A 16,472-nucleotide genomic window follows, 5' to 3' on the forward strand; every position below is an offset into this window, starting at 1 on the left:
CCTAGAAGAAATGGACAATTTTCTAGAGGCTTACAGCCAGCCAAAACTGAATCAAGAAGAAATAGATCAATTTAACAGACTGAGCACTAGAAATGAAATTGAATGTGTAATTAAAACTTTCCCTACAAACAAAAGTCCAGGAGCAGATAGATTCACAGGCAAATTCTACCAAACATACAAAGAAAAGCTTATACTCATCTTTCCTAAACTTTTACAAAAGACTGAAGAAGGAATACTCCCAAAGACATTCTATGAAGCCACCATTGCCCTAATACAAAAACCAAAGATACTACCAAAAAAGAAAATTATAGGCCAATATCTTTGAAAAATGTATATACAAAAATTCTCCACACAATTTTAGTCAACCAAATCCAACAACATATAAAAAACATCATACACCACAACCAAGTGGGATTCATCCCAGGTTCACAAGGATGGTTTGACCTAAGCAAATCAATTGATGTCATACACCACATTAACAAAAGAGAAGTCAAAAACCATATGATCATCTCAATAGAGGCAAAAAAGGATTTGACAAAGTCCAACATCCATTCATGATCAAAACTTTTACCACAGTGGGTACAGAAGGAACATACCTTAACATAATAAAAGCCATTTATGACAAATCCATAGCCAATATAATAGTCAATCGAGAAAATCTGAAAGCCTTCCTACTAAAATCTGGAAAAGGCAAGGAGGCCCACTCTTATCACTTTTATTCAACAGTATTGGAAGTCGTAACCACAGCAATCAGACAAACAAAAGAAATAAACTGGTATCCAAATTGAAAGAGGAGACATAAAATTGTCACAGTAAGCAGATGACATGATACTATATAGAGAAAACCTTAAGGACTCCTCACAAAACCTATTCAAACTGATGAATAAATTCAGCAAAGTATCAGGATACAAGATTAACATTCAGAAATCAGTTGCATTTCTGTATAATAACAATGAAATATTAGAAAAGGAATACAAAAATACAATACCTTGTAAAATCAGGCCACCAAAATTAAATACCTAGGAATAAACATGACCAAGAAAGTGAAAGACTTATATGCTGAGAACTATAAAACATTAATCAAGGAAATTAAATAGGATTCAAAGAAATGGAAAGATATTCCAGGCCCCCATGTTGGAAGAATTAATATCATGAAATTGGCCACACTACCCAAGCAATCTACAGAGTCTATGCAATCCCTATCAAATTACCCTTAACATTTTTGACAGAACTAAAACAAACAATCCAAAAATTCACATGGAACCACAAAAGACCCAGAATTGCCAAAGCAATCCTGAGGAACAAAAACCGAGCAGGAGGCATAACGCTCCCAGACTTCAGGCAAAATTACAAAGATATAGTAATCAAGACAGTGTGGTACTGGTACCAAACAGACATACAGACCAATAGAACAGAGAACCTAGAAATAAATCCAGACATCTATGGTAAATTAATCTTTGACAAAGTAGACAAGAATATAAAATGGGAAAAAAGACAGTCTTTTAAGTAAGTAGTGCTAGGAAAACTGGACAGCCACATGTAAATCAATGAAACCGGAATGTACCCTAACACCATGCATGAAAATAAACACAAAATGGCTTAAACACTGAAATTTAAGGTAAGACACCATCAAACTCCTAGAAGAGAACATAGGCAAAACATTCTCTAACATCAACCTTACAAATGTGGAGAGAGACAGGATTAAGATGGTGGAATAGAAGGACTGGAGCTCACCTTTTCTCATAAAAATAACAAAATTACAACCAAATGCTGAAAAACCTTCAACCATGGACTTGAAACTTCAAAAAGATATCCTAATCCAGAACACAAAGAGGAGGCCACATCAAGAGGGAGGAGGGACAATCACATTATATAAGCAACCCCATACTTGCCAGGTGGGAAGCTCACAGACTGGAAAGTAAGTGTATCACAGAGATTCACCCACAGGAGTGAAAGTTCTGATGCCCACGTAAAGTCCCTACACCTGGGGATCTGGCATTGGGAGAAAGAGCCCCTGGAGCATCTGGCATTGGCATTGAAGGCCAATGGGGCTTGTGCTCAGGAGGTACACAGGACTAGGGGAAATGGAGACCCCATTCTTGAAAGGAACATGCAGACTTTTCTGTGTGCTAGATCCAGGGGTAAAGCAGAGGCTCCATGGGAATCTGGGTCAGACCTGACTGCAGTTCTTAAAGGATCTTCTAGGAAAACAGGGGCTGACTGTGGCTTGTCATGGGGGAAGGACATCGGAAGCAAAGCTGTGGGGAATGTTCATCAGCCTATGTTCCACTAGAGGTGGCCATTTTAAGAAAATATAGTGCCACCCATCAGTGCTGAGAAGCCCCAGACCAAACAACAATCCAGGTGGGATCACAGCCCCACCCATCAGTAAACAGGCTGCCTAAAGAACCCCATGGCACACAGCCACCTCTAATCTCACCCAGAGACAAAGCCCCACCCATCAGAGGGATAGGAATCAGCCCCATCTATCAATGGGCAGTCCCTCCCATCAGGAAGCCTACAGCAAACCCCTGCGCCAACTTCAGCCACAAGTGGGGCCAACATCAGAAGTAACAGAGGCTACAACTCTATTGTCTGCAGAAAGGAGACTCTATAAAAATGAAAAGGCAGAGAACTCTAGCTCAGACAAGGGCTCTAGGAAAAAAAAAAAAACAAAACAGAAAAACAGCTAAGTGATTTGGAGATCATCACCAGGAAAAAGACTTTAGACTGATGATGCTGAAGATGATGCAAAACAATGGAAGTAAAATGGATGTAAAGACTGATAATTTACATCAAACATTGAGCAAAGAAATACAAGATTTAAAACCTAAGCAAGCAGAGAGGCAAAATACAATAACTGAAATAAAAAACTCATTAGAGGCAACCAACAGCAGAATATAGGAGGCAGAAAAATGAATAAGCAAGGTGGAGGACAGACTAGTGGAAATCACTGATGTGGAACAGAAAAGAGAAAAAAGATTGAAAGAATGAAGGCAGTCTAAGAGAACTCTGGGACAATATTAAGTGCACCACCATCTGTATTATGGGGGTGCCAGAAGGAGAAAAGAGAAAAAGGGATAGAAAAAATATTCAAAGAGATAATAGCCAAAAAATTCCCTAACATGGGATGGGAGCCACTCACTCAAATCCAGGAAGCACAAGTACCATATAAAATAACCTCAAGGAGGAATACCCCAAGACACATATTAATCAAACTGACCAAAATTAAAGACAAAGAGAAAATATTGAAAGTATATAGGGAAAAGAAACAAATAGCATACAGGGGAACCCTGATAAGGTTATTGGCAGATTTTTCAGCAGAAACTCTGCAGACCAGAAGGGAGTAGCACAATATAATTAAAGTGATGAAAGGAAAAAACTCCAACCAAGATTACTTTACCCTGCAATGTTCTCATTCAGGTGTGAAGGAGAAATCAAAAGCTTCAGAGATAAGCAAGAGCTAAGAGAATTCACAAACACTAGACCAGCTTTACAACAATACTAAAGGAACTTCTCTAAGCAGAAAAGACCACAACTAAAAACAAAAATACCGCAAATGACAAGGCTTGCCAGTAAAGGCATATATACAGTAAAGGTAAGAAACCATCCACACACAAATATGCTACCAAAATCAGAAATCATGAGAAGAGGAGGGTACAAATGCAGGACACTGGATATACACTTGCAATTAAGAGACCAAAAACTTAAAGCAATCTCGAATATATACAGGCTCCTATATCAAAACTCAGAATAATTGAACCCAAAATCTACAATTGACACACAAACAAATAAGAAAAATCAACTCAAATACAACACTAAATATAAGCATCAAACAAGAGAGAACAAGAAAAGGGAAGAAAAAAGATCAACAAAAACAATCCAAAACAGGTAGTAAAATGTCAATAAGAATGTACATATCAATAATTACCTTGAATGTAAATGGACTAAATGCCCCAACCAAAAGACATAGACTGGCTGAATGCATACAAAAACAAGACCCATATATATGCTGTCTTCAAGAGACCCACTTCACTTCTAGGGACACATACAAATTGAAAGTGAGAGGATGGAAGAAAATATTCCATGCAAACAGGAATCAAAAGACAGATGGAGTAGCAATACGCATATCAGACAAAATACTCATATCGGACCTTACAATAAAGAACATTATAAGAGACAAAGAAGGATATTACCTAATGATCAAAGGATCAATCCAAGACGAAGATATAAAAATTGTAAATATATATGCACCCAACATAGGATCTCCTCAATATATAAGGCAACTGCTAACAACCTTAAAAGGAGAACTTGACAATAACACAGTGATAGTGGGGGACTTTAATATCCCACTTACAGCAATGGACAGATCATCCAGACAGAAAATCAACAAGGAAACACAGCCCCTGAATGAAGCATTAGACCAGATGGACTTAATAGATATTTATAGGACATTCCATCAAAAAGCAGCAGAATACACATTCTTCTCAAGTGCACATGGAACATTCTCTAAGACTGATCACATCCTGGGCCACAAATCAAGCCTTGATAACTTTAAGAAAATTGAAATCATATCAAGCATCTTTTCTGACCACAATGTTATACAACTGGAAAACAACTGCAAAAAAAAAAACACAAACATGTGGAGACTAAACAACATGCTGCTAAACAACCAATGGATCACTGAAGAAATCAGGAAATTAAAAAATACCTAGAAGCAAATGACAACAAAGATATGACACTCCCAACCTATGAGATGCAACAAAAGCCATTCTAAGAGGAAAATTTATAGCAATACAAGCCCACTTCAGGAAACAAGAAAAAGCTCAAACAACTTTACATCTAAAGCAGCTAGAGAGAGAACAGACAAGACCTAAAGTTAGCAGGAGGAATGAAATCATAAAGATCAGAGCCAAAATCAATGAAATAGAAACGAAGAAAACCATAGAAAAGATCAACGTAATGAAAAGCTGATTTATTAACAACATTGATAAACCCTTAGCCAGACTTAGCAAGAAAAAAAGAGGACTCAAATCAATAAAATTAGAAATGAAAAAGGAGAAGTTACAATGGACATAACAGAAAAATTATTATAAGAGACTACTACAGGCAACTATATGTCAATACAAATGGAAAACCTAGAAGAAATGGAGAAATTCTTAGAAAAGTACAATCTTCCAAGACTAAACCAAGATGAAATAGAAAAATTGAATGGACCAATCACAAGTACTGAAATTAAAACTGTGATTAAAAAACTTCCAAAAAACATGGAATTCCCATCGTGGCACAGTGGTTAACAAATCCGACTAGGAACCATGAGGTTGCGGGTTCGATCCCTGCCCCTGCTCAGTGGGTTAATGATCCAGCATTGCCGTGAGCTGTGATGTAGGTTGCAGACACGGCTTGGATCCTGCATTGCTGTGGCTCTGGCATAGGCTGGCAGCTACAGCTCTGATTTAACCCCTAGCCTGGGAACCTCCATATGCCGCGGGAGCGGCCCAAGAAATGGCAAAAACAAACAAACAAAAAAAAATCTTCCAAAAAACAAAAGACCAGAACCAGATGGCTTCACAGGCAAATTCTATCAAAGGTTTAGAGAAGAGCTAACACCTATCCTTCTGAAACTATTCCAAAATATTGCAGAGGAAGGGACACTCCCAAACTCATTGTATGAGGCCACCATCACCCTGGTACCAAAACCAGACCAAGATACCACAAAAAAAGAAAATTACAAGCCAATTTCACTGATGAACATAGATGCAAAAATCCTCAACAAAATACTAGCAAACCGCATCCAACAATACATTAAAAGGATTGTACATCATGATCAAGTGGGATTTATCCCAGGCATTCAAGGATTCTTCAATATGCGCAAATTGATCAGTGTGATACACCACATTAACAAACTGAAGAATAAAACCATATGATCCTCTCAATAGATGCAGAAAAAGCCTTTGACAAAGTCCAACACCCATTTCTGATAAAAACTCTTCAGAAAGTGGGCATAGATGGAACCTACCTCAACATCATAAAGGCCATATGTGACAAACCCAGAGCGAACATCATTCTCAATGGTGAAAAGCTGAAAGAATTCCCGCTGAGATCAGGAACAAGACAAGGATGTCCACTCTCACCACTACTCTTCAACATAGTTTTGGAAGTCCTAGCCTAGGCAATCAGAGGAGTAAAAGAAATAAAAGGAATCCAAATTGGAAAGGAAAAAGTAAAACTATCACTATTTGTAGATGACATGATACTATACCTAGAGAATCCCAAGGCTCTATCAGAAAACTGTTAGAGCTCATCCATGAATTTGGCAAAGTCTCAGGATACAAAATTAGCACACAGAAATCAACTGCATTTCTACATACTAACAATGAAGGATCAGAAAGAGAAATTAGGGAAGCAATCCCATTTACCATTGCATCTAAAAGAATACTTAGGAATAAATCTACTTAAAGAGTCAAAAGATTTGTACTCTGAAAACTGTAAGATGCTGATGAAAGAAATCACAGATGATGCAAACATGGAAAGACATACCATGCTCTTGGATTGGAATAATCAATATCATCAAAATGACTATACTACCCAAGGCAACATACAAATTCAATGCAATCCCTATCAAATAACCAAGGACATTTCACACAGAACTAGAACAAAATATTTATAAAGTTTGTTTGGAAGCACAAAAGACCCAGAATAATCAAAGCAATTCTGAGAAAGAAAATTGGAGCTGGAGGAATCAGGCTCCCTGACTTCAGACTATACTACAAAGCTATAGTCATCACAACCACACAAAGACAGAAATATAGATCAGTGGAACAGGATAGAAAACTCAGAATTAAACCCATGCACCTATCATTAAGTAATCTATGTCAAAGGAGGTAAGAATATACAGTGGAGAAAAGACAGTCCCTTCAATAAGAGGTGCTGGGAAAACTGGACAGCCACATGTAAAAGAATGAAATTAGAATACTTCCTAACACCATACACAAAAATAAACTCAAAATGGATTAAAGACCTAAACATAAGCCAGATACTATAAAACTCTTAGAGGAAAACATAGGTCACTCTCTGACGTAAACCACAGCAACATTTCCTCAGATTCACCTCCTAGAGTAATGACAATAAAAACAAAAATATATGGGACTTAATTAAACTTAAAGTTTCTGCACAGCAAAGGAAACCCTAAACAACATAGAAAGACAACCCACAGAATGGGAGAAACTATTTGCCAATGAAGTGACTGACAAGGGCTAAATTTCCAAAATTTATAAACACCTTCTCTAGCTCAATACTAAAAAAACAAACAACCCCATCAAAAAATGGGCAGAAGATCTAAACAGACAATTCTCTGAAGACATACATATGGACAAAAAACACATGGAAATGTGTTCAACATCGCTCATTATTAGAGAAATGCAAATTGAAACCACTATGAGGTATCACTTTACACCAGCCAGAATGGCCATTATCAAAAAATAAATGCTGGAAAGGGTGTAGAGAAAAGGGAACCGTATTACACTGTTGGTGGGAATGTAAATTGGTGCAACCGCTGTGAAAGCAGTATGGAGATTCCTCAGAAAACTAAACATAGAAGTACCATTTGATCCAGCAATCCCACTCCTGGACACCCATCCAGAGAAAACCATGACTTGAAAAGACACGTGTACTCCAACATTCATTGCAGCACTGTATACAATAGCAAAGACAGGGAAACAACCTAAACGTCCATCAATAGAGGAGTGGAAAAAGAAGATGGGGCATATCTTGATGGAATATTACTCAGCCATTAAAAGGAAAGTAATAATGACATTTTTAGCAACATGGCTGCACCTAGAGTTTATCATGCTGAGTGAAGTCAGTCAGACAGTGAGACATCAACATAAGATGCTATCACTCACATGTGGAATCTGAAAAAAAGACACAATGAACTTTGCAGAATAGATGCTGGCTCACATACTTTGAAAACCTTATGTTTTCCAAATAAGACAGTTTGGGGGGTGAGATGGGCTGGGTGTTTGGGATGGAAATGCTATAAAATTTGGTTGTGATGATTGTTGTACAACTAGAAATGTAATTGAGTAATAAAAAATGCTTTAAAAATAAAGATTCATAAAGATAAAAAAATAAAAATAAATAAATTCATAGTTTCTTCTTCCAGGAACCACAACAAAAAAAACCTTACAAATGTTTTCTTAGGTCGGTCTCCCAAGGCAACAGCAATAACAGCAAAAATAAACCAATGGTACCTAATCAAACTGACAAGCTTTTTCACAGCAAAGGAACCATTAAAAAAACCAAAAAGACAATCTATGGAATGTAAGAAAACAGTTTCAAATGATGCAACTGACAAGGGCTTAATCTCTAAAATATGCAAACAACTTATACAACTCAACAGCAAAAAAGCCAACAACCCAATTGAAAGGTGATCAAAAGACCTGAAAAGACATTTCTCCAAAGAAGGTATATAGATGGCCAACAGGCACATGAAAAGATGCACAATATCACTAATTATATTAGAGAAATGCAAACCAAAACTACTATGATGTACCACCTCACACCAGTCTAAAAGGCCATCACTAATAAATCCACAAATAACAAATGCTGCAGAAGGTGTGGAGAAAAGGGAACCATTTTGCACTGTCGGTGAGAAAGTAAATTGGTACAACCACTATGGAAAACAGTATGGAGGTAGCTCAGAAAACTAAATATAGAGCTACCAAATGATCCAGCAATCCCACTCCTGGGCATATATCCAGACAAAACTTTCCTTGAAAAAGAAAAAGGTACATGCACCCATATGTTCATTGCAGCACTATTCACACTAGCCAAAACATGGAAAAAACCTAAATGTCCATCGACAGATGAATGAATCGAGAAGTGGTATATGTACACAATGGAATACTACTCGGTCATCAAAAAGAATAAAATGGTGTGATTTTCAGCAACGTGGATGGAACTAGAGACTCTCATACTAAGTGAATTAAGTAAGTCAGAAAGAGAAAGACAAACACCATATGGTATCTCTTACATCTGGAATCTAGTAAACGGCACAAATGAAACTTTCCACAGAAAAGAAACTCAAGGACTTGGAGAACAGACTTGTTGTCAAGAGGGAGGGTAAGGGGGTGGGATGGACTGGGAGTCTGGGGTTAATAGATGCAAACTATTGCATTTGGAGTGGATAAGCAATGAGATTTTGCTATATAGCAGAGGGAATTATATCTAGCCACTTGTGATGGAGCATGATGGAGGATAAAGTGAGAAAAAGAATGTATATATGTATGTGTGACTGGGTCAATTTGCTGTACAGTAGAAAATTGACAGAACACTGTAAACCAACTATAATAGAAAAAATAAAAAACATTATAAAAAAGAATATATATATATATGACTGGATCATACTGGCTCATATACATATATATATATATATATGTATATATATATATATATGACTGGCTCACTTTGATGTATAGTAGAAATTGACAGAACACTATAAATCAACTATAATGGAAAAAATAAAAATCATAAATAATAAAAAAATAAAAGAAAAAAAATTTTAAATAGATTCAAAATGTATTATTTTTACTTACAAAACAGAAACAAACACAAGGATTTGGTAACCATGAATTTGGTTTCAAAAGGGGAAACATGGGGCAGGAGGGATAAATTAGAGAGTTGGGGTTGACATACACACACTACTAACATAAAACAGGAAAGAAAGACCTAATGGGCAATCTGAAAAGGAATAGATATATGTATCTGTATAACTGATTTACTTTGCTATACACCTGAAACTAATACAGCTTTTTTTTCTTTTTAGGGCAGTTCCTGTAGCATATGAAAGTTCCCAGCCTAGGAGTTGAATTGGAGAGCCAAACCACAGCCACAGCCACACCAGATCTGAGCCACGTCTGTAACCTATGCTAGATCCTTATCCCCAGTGAGCCAGGCCAGGGATCAAATCAGCATCTTCATGAATATTCATTGGGTTCTTAACCCACTGAACCACAATGGGAACTCCAACACAACTTTCTAAGTCAACTATACTCCAATAAAATTTACTTAAAAAACAAATCAAATCATAGTCATTTTTTGTCCCCTTTGTGTAACTCTACATTAAATTATTCCTCACCTGTGGTTCATTGAATGGAGCACATTAGATAATTTTTACTTCCAGTTGTTGCTTTACTATTCCTTTTGAATCACTGTAAAGAAAATATTTCTTATATAAAAATTTTCCTAAAACTCCAAATATATTGGGTCATTTTTCATTTAGTTGTTTTTATATGTTGGGTTTTTTAAAAAATTTATTCTTATTGCAAAATAAATACATGTATAATAGAGAAAATAAGACTTTCAGTAGTAACATAAATGAAAATCTACCAGTCCTTTGTCAGAGATAATCACTATTAATATTTTTTGTATGTCTACATATAATTATATATAATTCATTGTATGTCCTCAGAATTATGAGGTAGTTGGTATAAGCAAAATAATGTTCCCCTCAACTATAATTAATAATCTATTTCCATGATCTTTTATTAAATATTAAATTATGTAAACATTTATTGAGTAGCTGCTGTGTGCTTATCATAAAAATGATTATCCCAAAAAAATCATGATTCCTTTCCAAAGCTGCCACAGAAATCATATGCCATCATTTAAAAAAAAAATAAAAGAGTTGTCTTCATTTTTGCTATCTTACTCTATCCTATTTTAAATTCAACTGGACTTTTCCTTTATCTCATAGATTTTGTATTTTTGCTATCAGCACAGCATTTCAGTAGACAGAAATCACTAGGAATCCTAATTTTCTAATCTGTCATTTTAACTACCTCCTAGTTTTGTGTCATCAACACATTTGAAAGTAATTTCTTCTAAGCCTTCATTTAAACCATTTGTTGGATATGGTAAAGCTGGCTAAAAAAGAAAGGACAAGAATAAAGTGGCTCCCTACACACCTCCAGTGAAAAGGCAACAGGAGGAAAAAGTAAGAAAGAGCCCTATGGATGCCGTAAAGACTTGCTCTGGCTGCACAGCTGGAAGTCCAGCTTAAAAGAAGGGAGGGAACTGAGCATATGCTGAGTATCAAAAGCAGTACCCACGGTAAGAAAAGATGTTGGAGTGGGGAACGAAAATCAAATACATCTACACACATCTTTGATAGTATACAAAGGAGAACTATAAATCTCTATGACTGTAAAAAGTTGCATGTTGGTGCCATGTAAGTCTGCCTGGAATATTACAACAAAAAATATATGTTTTTCAGAGCCAATTAGAAGATGGAAGGCATTGGTCACTGCTATGGCATGGATATGATCCTGGCCTGGGAATGGCCAAAACAAACAAACAAACAAAAAAACAGAGCAATGGTGTGGTGCAGTGGGGTTAAGAATCTGGTATTGCATTGCAGCAGCTGTGATGTAGGTCACAGCTGCAGGTGGGATTTGATCCCTGGCCTGGGAACTTCCATATTCTGCTAGCGTAGGCAAAAAGAAAAAAAGAAAAGGTGAGAGATGTAAGGAAAATTTGGTTGCTAACATTTGAATCAGCAATGTGGGTCTTTTTGGCCACACCCGCAGCATGTGGAAGTTGGCTTGGCCACAGTAGTGACAATGCCAATCCTTAACCCCCTAGGCCACCAGGTAACTCCTCAATTAGCAATGTGCTTACCTACAGGTCTACGTGGCACCTGTGTGTAAATGAGAAAAAGATGACTGACTCTTCCCCAGACTGACATAGTGCCACACAAGGGCTTAGCACTTGGCTAGCACAGGTTGCATCTCTGCCCTCACTCACCCCATGCGCCAGGTGCCCCTGTGCACTGGTCAGGGAGGGGTTTGCAGCATCTCTACAAACCACATCACAGCTTTGCCAGTGAGCTCCTTGTTAGGCTCTGACCAGACGGGGCACTAGAGGGAGTCTGCGAAGCTGGAGGAGAAAAGCCTTGCTGCCTCCTGTGACTCTGTTTCCTAGGGTTTCTTGCCAGTGGCACCCCAGTAACACTCCTTCCCCATAGGAGCTGTTAGATCCAGTTTGCAGTGTCCCCACACTTGCAGAACTTGCATCGCATCCCCTTACACTAGGCACCAGACCCTTCCTCAGAGGTGGATCCCAGCTCAAAAAGGCACTTCCTTCAAACTCACACCAGCAGCACCACTTCTTCGGATGTCTTGAGTTTTGGTTCCATGACCCCTTCCTTTAAGTTTCCACGTTTTTTATTTTGTTTGTTTTTTGTTTTTGTCCTTTTGTCTTTTTAGGGCTGCACCTTCGGCATGTGGAGGTTCCCAGGCTAGGGGTCAAATTGGAGCTGTAGCCCACAGCCCATACCACAGCCACAGCAACGCCAGATCCAAGCTGCATCTGCGACCTACACCATAGCTCATGGCAACACTGGATCCTTAACCCACTGAGCAAGGCCAGGGATCGAACCCACAACCTCATGATTCCTAGTTGGATTCGTTTCCGCTGCGCCACGATGGGAACTCCAGTTTCCACGTTTAAATCATAATTCCAACCTCTTGACTTTGTTCCCTCAACCCTGGAGGTAATTAAACAGTTCCCTGCCGTTGCTCCCTGGGCAATATATTCGATTTCTCTTTACACATTTATGGTTACCAAGATGACAATTTTATACCTAATTGGCAGTTCATTATATTAAATTCTCTTTGTCAAGTAACTGTGTAGTTTCTGTCTAGACCCTGACTGGTACCAAAGAGGAAGATGAGGTAGGACAATAAAAGATACAATTGACATACATGGTACTTGACCTGCCAGACTACTCAAAAAAAAGGGGGAAACTTTCCATCAACCCCTTGAGCTTGGGTTTATTGCCAGAATCAAAGCTGACACACCAAAAAAAGAAAAAAAGAAAAAAACTAGCTGGTTTAATTGGCAGGCTCTTCTTAGGGAATGCTAGTTGGAGAGTGCTAGGTTCAGCCTAAGTCTTTCCAAGGAGGTTGTTAATTATAAACAGGTTATGCTACAATAACAAACAACTCTCCAATGAACAATGGCTTAGAATAATAAATCATTACCTGCTTTGGAAGTTTCTTGGAAGATGAGGATCTGCTGCAACTCTTTTTCGTGGTTGTGCTCCAAACAGCTTCTTTATTTGGGGGCTTGGGCCAGAGGAGACGCCCCTCTCCTTGTCTGCTGGCAGAGGGAAGTGGGTAAGCGTGGAACCAGCAATGGCTGCTGGGAGGAGACATAAATCACCTCCACTTGTGTCCATTAGTCAAAGCAAGTCACATGGTCAAACCCACCATCAAGCAGGCAGTTTGGATAAAGGGTTAACAAAACCTTTTCGCTGCTGTGTAAGAAATTGACCTTTTGTTAACTCTGTTCCCCTGGAGTATGTTAACAGTATGTTAACAGTATTCTTCAGCACTACGGCTTATAATAAAAATGATCTCTGGAAATTGCAACTGTACTGGGAAGAATGATCAAGGCACAATACACCCCTGATGGAAGGTGTATAGCTTGTAGCTTCCCTGAGTGTGGTGACTGTTTTCACTGGGGGTGCCCTTGTGGGAGTGCTAGAAGTGATGACTCTGAAGTTGTTAAAGGAGGTATTGGCTCCTGTGGGGAATGAATGCTTCTGGCACCTGCCCCGCGTGGATCTCCTCTTCTCAAATGTGAGTGGTTCCTGGGCGGCTGTGTGATTTGATGTCCCATAGAAGAGGAACACATGATGTTCCCTGCTGACAATTGTAGTTCTTGTCCTATATTCTTCTGCCAAAGCTGTCGGTGGTAGTTTTGTGCTGTGAACGCTGAGTTGAACCTATGAATATCCCATGGTGTAGGCAGAAATGTATATTTTCCCATAGAGAAGCACTACAAGGGTTTAGGCACTTTTTAATGGGAGACAATCAGATAATAAGGAGCGGTAATTAACTCTGCATGGGAGATTCTCCTACAGGATGCTGGTACCTTTCAGCAAACAAATTGATTAAGAACCACTGATCAAAAGAGGCAAAATGGAAGGAGAAATAGTTTTGTGATCGCCGAGATCTCAGAAGCCTAGAGCTATTGCTTCCTGATTTTAACCTGAGTGGTGGAGCGTCATAATCCTAACCCATGAATTTATCATTCTGGCCTTTTTACTAAAAAGAAGAAAAAAAACTTGAACTCAATTAAGGACAAAAAGTGGAAGTATTTGTTCATGTGGTTGAAAAGGGAGGGGATGGAGTTGTAATCTAATGCACCTGATTCTCCAGGACTCTCTCAGCCCAATCTCCAATTTTTTCAGCCTCTTGGCCACCCTAGTTCTGGAAGGATTGGTTTTTCTGGAGGGGGGGGGGGGTTTAGGGCCACATCCCCCAGCATATGGAAGTTCACAGGGTAGGGGTCAAATTGGAGGTTCAGCTGCTGGCCTACACCAAAGCTCACGGCAACACCGGATCCTTAACCCACTGAGCAGGGCCAGGGATGGAACCTGCATCCTCATGGATAGTAGTCGGGTTCATTATCGTTGAGCCATAATGGGAACTCCTGGCTCACATTCTTACAATGTGCATATGTAAGTTTTTTAAAATTAATGGTTTCATTGAAAGGTGTGATTGGGTTCTCTTGTTATCTTACCTGTCTTAATAGGACTGAATGTCCTTATTTTGGCTGATTGTCCTGCCATTTACAAATTAAAGGCAATCCTTCTTACCAGAGAAGCTGGGACAAAGGGAGAAATTGAGTAAACCCATCACTGTAAAGTTCTGCATGTCGTCGTGACCAAGGTGACTCATCTAGTCCACGAGTTCTGCCTTCATCTAACTTTGCGGCATCCTTCCCAGGATGCTGGCTCAGCCTTCTCTTGGTCTTATTGAGATTGTGACTTTAAAGTCTTTCCATTTTTATTAAGAATATTCACAAACTTGTACTTACTCTGGACTTTAATCTTTGCAACCCTTCTAGTGCCTCTCTCCTACTTTTTTCCTTTTTTTCCATGAATTTCTTACATTTATGCAGATAATTTAGAATTCTTTCCTTTTCTATTACATATGGAATTTCGATGAATTTTTGTAAACCTGCTTTTCCTTTTTTTTTTTTTCTTTTTTCAGCCATACACAGAGCCAAGGGTAGAATTTTAGCTGCAGCTGGAGCCGATGCCATAGCAAGACCTGATGATTAACCCACTGAGTGAGACCAGGGATTGAACCTGCATCCTTATAGAGAAAACATCAGATCCTTAACCCGCTGAGCCACATCTGGAACTCCAAACCTGCTTTTCTAAACCTAATCATTCTGTTAGGATGCAATTATTTTATAGTAATTCTTTCCCATAAATCAGTCTTTTCTTTTTATTGGTTAGGAAAAAATGAGAATATTGGATCTCCCTTTGACTTTCCCTACTTTCTAAGAATGTTTCAGTCAGAGTTCTTGGTTACAAACAAACAAAAAAATAAAATAAATCTAGTTCAGTTAAGGAGAAAAGTAATTTTTGTGAGTTCCCATTTGTGGTGTTGTGGAAACGAATCCAACTAGGAACCATGAGATATAGGGTTCGATCTCTGGCCTTGATCAGTGGGTTAAGGATCCGGCATTGCAGGTGTAGTCTGCAGACATGGCTTGGATGTGGCGTTGCTATGGCTGTGGTGTAGGACTGCAGCTGTTGCTCTGATTCAACCCCTAGCCTGGGAACCTCCATATGCCTTGGGTGTGGCCCTAAAAAGCAAATAATAATAATAATAATAATAATAGTTTTTGGATGTGTTGAAAGATGCACAATAGGAAAGAGGCTGGATAAACAGACTCAGGCAAGACCATAGATGGACAAAGGACAGCCAAGATCCTACCAAAAGAGCCATCTGTGTAGTAAGCCCTGTTGGCACTGACCCTGCTGGAGAGTCACAGCTGTGCTGCTGGCATCTGCTCCTTCTGGACACTTAGTCTCATGCCTCTGAACTCACGGTGTCTCTGTAAATACAGTGACTGTAATGACGTTACCAGAATTAACTATTCATTAACCAGAAAGACTCATTCCCTTTCAGGTTCCATGATGTCAATCAGAGCCCTTCATTTCTTATTTCTCCCCTTGTGATTCTCCCAAACACAGAAGAAGTTCATAGAGTGGCCTACTAAAACAACATTAAAATATCCAAGAAATATAAGGATTTGTCAGTGTCATTTCTTTCACATAATTAGTTTTCAGGATATTGGTGTGGTTTTTTTTTGTTTGTTTGTTTTTTGCTTTTTTGCTTTTTAGAGCCACACCCATGGCATATGGAGGTTCCCAAGCTAGGGGTCAAATCGGAGCTACAGCTGCCGGCCTACATCACAGCCATAGCAACGCCAGATCTGAACTGTGTCTACAACCTACACCACAACTCATGACAATGCCAGATCCTTAACCCACTGATCAAGGGCAGGGATGGATCCCAAAACCTAATGGTTCCCAGTCAGATTCGTTTCTGCTGCACTGTGTTGTGAACTCCCAGGATACTGGTGTATTGGAATTCTTACATGACCAC

The 16,472-nt window shown here is 38.7% G+C and overlaps 1 long non-coding RNA gene across 1 annotated transcript in view; it reads right to left on the bottom strand.

Moving 5' to 3' along the window:
* LOC110260720 overlaps positions 1-15,560 on the bottom strand; it is a 78,346-nt gene extending 62,786 nt beyond the window's left edge. The window contains exon 1 of the long non-coding RNA XR_002344064.1: positions 13,044-15,560. This is a non-coding gene — a long non-coding RNA (uncharacterized LOC110260720). The remainder of the gene's footprint in view (positions 1-13,043) is intronic.

Source organism: Sus scrofa, chromosome 5, assembly GCF_000003025.6.
Source record: "Sus scrofa isolate TJ Tabasco breed Duroc chromosome 5, Sscrofa11.1, whole genome shotgun sequence".
NCBI classification, from domain to species: Eukaryota; Metazoa; Chordata; class Mammalia; order Artiodactyla; family Suidae; genus Sus; species Sus scrofa.